Here is a 6,070-nt window from a genome sequence, read left to right on the forward strand (position 1 = left end):
TGGAAGGGAGATATCAATATCATTTGCAGTAAAATAAACCCTGTGAACTCCAAAATAGTAAAAATTTACTTCAGCAATCAAACTCTGCTTACTCAAACTCTTGAGACCCAGGGTGACAGTGCTCACAGCCTAAAGCAGCAAGTTTTCATTGTCAGTATTTCAGCACAATATTAAAATAACCCCTCTTTGGAGCACAGCAGTTCAGATCCACTTTCAGATAGTCTAAGAAAAGTCCTGCAGCTGAGCAGTAACATGATATGGATGCAGAGCATGTATTTCAAAAAAATGTGTGATGACTTAGGGTCCTAAGTTCCATTTTCAAATCTATTAAAATTCCCTCCCTATTTTAAGGCCTGGAAAGAGCAATCCCTTGTTCAAACACAGAAGGATGGACTAAATTGTTCACCTTGCCTCTGAAGACCCAAGCTGATGGTAGACAGTGAAGAAGGGAGATTTCCAGGTGATAAATTTGCCTGTTGTGGCAGGGACAAGTTGCGTAAAAATCTATAAGCCCAAGTATGACCATGGAGCCCCATATGATCATCTTTAGGTTAATGGGGTTTGCTGACCAGTGTGGAGAGATCTGTAACAGATATCAGGACTGTTATGAATTAAATATTAATCACAATCTGAAAGCAGCATAAAAAATAATAGAGCAAGGGTTGCAGAGCTGTATTGACACCCAAGGACTCCACCAAACTGTAGAACTGGTAACACTGAAAAGGGTGTTGTTCCCTTCATGCCAACAACATCAGGGAACATGGATGTTGTTGGCATCAAGGCTAATTTGGATAGATGATTAATCAGCAGAAGACCTGAGCTCTGGTATCAGGAGGATGACAGAAAGGGTTGTAGCACACTGTATTTGTTCTTTATCTTCCCACTACCCAACAGAGAGGCAGATTTGTTGTCACGCTGATCCCCAAAATTAATAAACAGACAGGACAGGACAGACAGGACAACAGACAGGAAACTTGCCTAAGAGCCTTGGCAGCTGATGAGCTCTTAGAGGCTGAAGCAAGCAAACTTCTGACCCAAAACTATACCTTCATTGCAGCTGCTGATTCCTAAAGCATGTACAAGACCTGGTCAAATATGGTTTGTCATCACCAGTCATGAGGAAGCCAAGATATTAACAGGGAACATCCATTTTCTCACACACACAGAATTCTTGGTTAGGCCACTCATACACACCTGGGCAGGACAGTGTGTAAATTTAACAGCTAAGAGTGATCTCAAATAATTATCTTCCCATTTCTCTACAGGGAAATCTCTCACTGAGATTGCACATGCCAATTTCTTACAGGCAAGCCCAAATCACAAAACAGCTTCATGCTGTTTTTCTGGGGTTTTTTGTTTGTTTGTTTGTTTTGTTGTTTTGGTTTTTTGTTTGGTTGGTTTTTGTTTTGTTTTGGATTTTTTGGGTTTTTTTTTAGGGAAGTAGAGAAAACTCCCACAAGAAACTCTGGAGGATTTAGGACTAGGTGGATGCTAACTTGCTTGGAAAAAGTTCTTGGTTTACTGCTTATTAATGCTTAACTCATTCTCTGCAGAGGGTATGTCAAGCACAGAGACAATCAAATATGCCCGTCTTTGCTCTCCTGAGCTGGCCAGGTCTGCCTCTCCATGTCCCACAGAAATGGGAATGACTGTCAGAAAAGAGAGCAGTGACTCCATGGCAGACCTGTGGCTTCCCACCTGATGCTGAAACTGTGCCCACCAGCCCACACTGCTTCTCTCATCACCTCCTCAGCTGTTCCCACTCCACAAGGACAGGCAGTCCAAGGGTAAAAGGCCGAGCTGAAGAAAACAGAAGTGACAGCCACCACCCCCACAGGGACACAGAGATCTGCCTGGAGTTATTTATTAGAAGAGATGAATGACAAGGGACATGTTTAATTTGGTTCATTTATTTCATGCACAATTTGCTCATTACAGCAGGAACAGGGATGCTAAATGCCACATTTAAGTAACATTCTGAGTTGGAAAGCAAAAAAACTCCTTGGTTTTTATTAATGTTGATGATGATATTCTGTCCAGTGGCCCAGCTGACCTCTGTGTGATTCCTGACCATAGAAATATTCAGATTAAATTATATAATGATCATAGAAGGTTAAAGGCAATTTCTGTCATTTGCCAGGCTATTGTGTGTTCCTTGTGTTGTGCACCATTAGCTCAGTTGGGGGCTTTCTCTTGCATGTCAATTCTTCATCTATTGGTCTGGATCCTCTCTAACATTTCAAAGGAAAATGCTGAAACCTTTTGTGTAGTCATCTGAACTTTTCCCTGGGTTTTTCAAGTGTTTGGTTCCCCCCACCACCCCCGCACAACAGGCAACACCTGAAGGTCTAAAGCTTTAATTCATCATTCAAGTAGTTGTGATTCATTGTTTAATTTCCATAGAAAGGATCCTGGTTTTGACATTTCCTCCCTTCCTCTTCTGCCACCCTCTTCCCATTGCACTCCACTCATTCTACAAGACCTGCACAGTTCCTGCAGAGAGCTGTTAGGGTTGCACCCTGTTGGCATCTTCTGTGCTTGAAGAAGGGCTGTATTTATGGCACAATGTTCTGAATTCTCCACAGAAGGATGACAGAATTACATCCCTGATGATAGCCAGAACATTATTCATAAGGCATCTTTCCAAGGCAAATAGAAGCTTTTTTCCCCTTCTGTCAAAAATGCTCCAAACAGCTTAGCAATCTCTTGATCCTTCAGAAACTTCTGAAAACACCTTCAGCCTCTCCTTAAACACCTTCAACATGCTCCCTGTGCATCCTTGGGGCTGTCTGCTGGATTTCCTCCAATCTGTTGACTTCTCTCCTGTGCTAGGATGCCCTAAACTGACCATAGCACACAAGATGTGCCAGTGATGGGAAATATTCTCTTCCCTCACCCCTTGACCTCCTGGCCACCTTTGGGCTAATACAGCCCAGTCTGTGGCTGTCCTGCCTCAGCACAACTGTGAATTTGGGTTCAACTCTCTGCACCATGATCCCCACCATCTTCTCAAAGCAAAGCTGCTCTCCAGTCAATCAGTGCCCAGCCTGGACTATTGCCAGGGTCAAGGCTTTGCATTTCTTAATGCCAGACTGCACAAGAATCCTGTCAATCCATTATTCTAGCTTTTCAAGGCCCAGCAGGATGCCAGCCCTGCCTTCATTGTATCAACTTTTCCTACAATTTATTGTTGCTAACTGCAGGCTTGAAGGTTAGGGAAAATAAACTAATTTGGGAGTAGTGATGGATTCTTCCTCAAATGCCTGCCACATTCATGAAGGGTCTTGTTTCCACTCTCCAAATTATTGTTTATTGTGATCTGGTTCTATGTGTTCATCACACATAATAAAATACAATATTTAAAAATTAATTTGGTTTCTGACAGTAAAGACCTCATTCTTTAGCCTCATCTTTTTATATTCATGTTTTTCTCTGTGTGATTTTAGATGTTTTCCTCATAATCCATGACTATACAATACACTTAAATGGACTTGAATCTTCTCCCCAAGGCACAGCCTAAAGACAACATGAAATGAGTAAATGCAGTTCTAATCTGGTTGATTACAATGGTCATTCCATATTATTTTTAAAGACTGCAAGTCCTGTTTTCAGAAAGGAGCCTTTCTCCCTGTGTCAAAATATCCTCTGCTTTCAGTGCATCAAGGAGACCTCAATATTGGTGCCATTTTTCCCACTGGAATCTGAGATCTGTTGAAGAGCTGGCTGCAAGTAACTAGAACATCAGTACTCTCTCTACAGAAATCATGCAGGTTCGTGAGTTTTTCTGGTTCAAGGCTGTCTCCTTCTTTGCCTTGAAATTATAATTTCCAGTAGATACTCTAAACAGCAGCAAATCTGAGTCCAAAGCAAACTTTTTGTGTTTAAGGCTGCAGCCACCTTGTTAATTCTTCGTCAGGAACCACACTGTAAGGTATTTGTTATGATGGTTTTTAACATATGGAAGATCAAGATCAGATTCCTAAAATATTCTGAAAACCAGTTATAGCTTTAACAGTGACCATGGTTAAATATAAAGCCTAAGTAATTTGTTCTATTAAAAAGTCCAAGTCTTATTTTTATCAAGTGATGTTATGAGGGCATGTTCTAAATCAGCCAAAAGCTCTTGTAGCTACAAGAGCTTCACTTTTGCAATTTTTAACAGCCCAGTTAAGTTGGTGCATATCCTTGTGCATGGTGTTAGTACAGAATTCCTCCTCTGACACTGACCAGATCAGGCAGACTTTAGAAGATGAAACATTTGAAGAACACAGGCAAAGAAAATGCAAGAGCTGAACGACAACATTGAGTTTATTTTTCCCCTGCAAAGATGAGTCTCATTTAGACAGGGTCAGGTTGTGATGGGTGCACAGGACTAGGAAATAAACCCATGCATTTCATGCATTTCATGTAACGTTTCTCCTGACATCCCTCTCTGTGCTGTCCTGCACTTCTCCCTGTGCATGGGCCCAGTTTAGGATGACGCCGTTGCTGCTGCTGTGCAGCTATTCCAAGCATCCTTTCAGCAGAATGCGTATTCCACGCAGGATTAGAGAATGGTTTGTCTGATGCCCACTGGACAGGCGGTGTCGAGCAGGGTCAAGGCAAGCATGCAGCAGAGCTCTGAAATTTCCTTTTTGATCAAGCAAGGAGTGAGCATATGTTGGCAGATGGAATGTGTGCTCAGCTTACTTTAGTGGAGTTTCAGCACTGACCTTTTGCTGCATTCCTCCAGCAGCAGTAAAATGGTTCTGCTTAAGTAAACGGACATAGACCACGTGCAAACCCAGCTGTCTTCTCCAGCCCACCATTGCTCCTACTGTTACAAGAAGGCTGGATGCATGGGAATGTTGTAATTTAATGTGTAATAACCTCTCATGGAATTAATGTTATGAAAGTTAATGGTGCTCATGACACAATAATCTCCACCTCGAGGAGTCAGTTTAAGGACTAGCCACAGAAGTCCATGTTAATAGGTTCTGGGTTGTTGTACTTTATATTAAAGTCTTCCTGACACAAACAGGAAGTTAAAGGCTCTTACACCACTCCAGCTTGGCCCATCCTTATCTCTCTTTGACTGCTTTATGTTTTCCATCCTTTGTTTCTCTAAGTGTCTGGCAGGTCTGGCTCTGTATGACTCTGCAATAAAAATGAAGATGGATTAAGCAGAAGTAGGTGATCCACAAGGCCAGTTATTAGTGGGCACAATGTTTCTCTAAAGAGCTACTTGTGGCAGCATCATGAGTAAAAAGAAGAAATTACAAAAAAGACATGGCTGTGCCATGTCTTGTACAGAGCCTGCCCTTCCAAATTCTTGATGCCTTTTTCATGGAATCATAAAATCATTTGGGCTAGAGGTAACCTTTAAAGGCCACGTAGCCCAACCCCTCTGCAATGAGCAGGGAGAGCTTCAACAGATCAGGTTGCTTAGAGCCCTGCCCAGCCTGACCTTGGCTGTTTCCAGAGATGGGGCATCCTCCACCTCACTGGCCAATCTGTGCCTCTCTGGGCAACCTCTGATCGCCCTGGTGTCCCACCTCTACACTGGCTCCAGCAGCTCCATGTCCTCCTGTGCTGGGCCCCCAGAGCTGGGCCACTACTCAAGCTTGTCCAGGTCCCTCTGGATGGCACCCTGTCCTTTAGGTGTGTCACTGCACCCTCAGCTTGGTGTCATCTGCAAACTTGCTCAGTGCACAAACAATGCCACTGTCCATGTCATAGATTAAGACATCAAAAATGACTTCGTCCCATTACAGGCCCCTGGGGGACACCTCAGCCATCATAAGGTGCTGACTCACCTGCTGGGTCTCACACCCAGGCAAAGGGGCTGACTGTCCTCATCCATAAATTCCTACATGCTGTAAAATAATAATGAGGAGAAGGAAAACTAGAAAATATTGTTGTCCTCTTGCAGCAAAAGATTTCCCACTGTAAGCAAAAGTAAGATATAAATGTAGTGTGTGCCATATTGCATGTAGCAACATCAGTTTGCATTACTTGCTCATAATTTATGGATTACTTGAAATATGAACCACTTCCAATGGGCAGCGAGAAGTGCCCAAAATGGCTAAAA

This window comes from Lonchura striata, chromosome 5, assembly GCF_046129695.1.
Source record: "Lonchura striata isolate bLonStr1 chromosome 5, bLonStr1.mat, whole genome shotgun sequence".
NCBI lineage: Eukaryota > Metazoa > Chordata > Aves > Passeriformes > Estrildidae > Lonchura > Lonchura striata.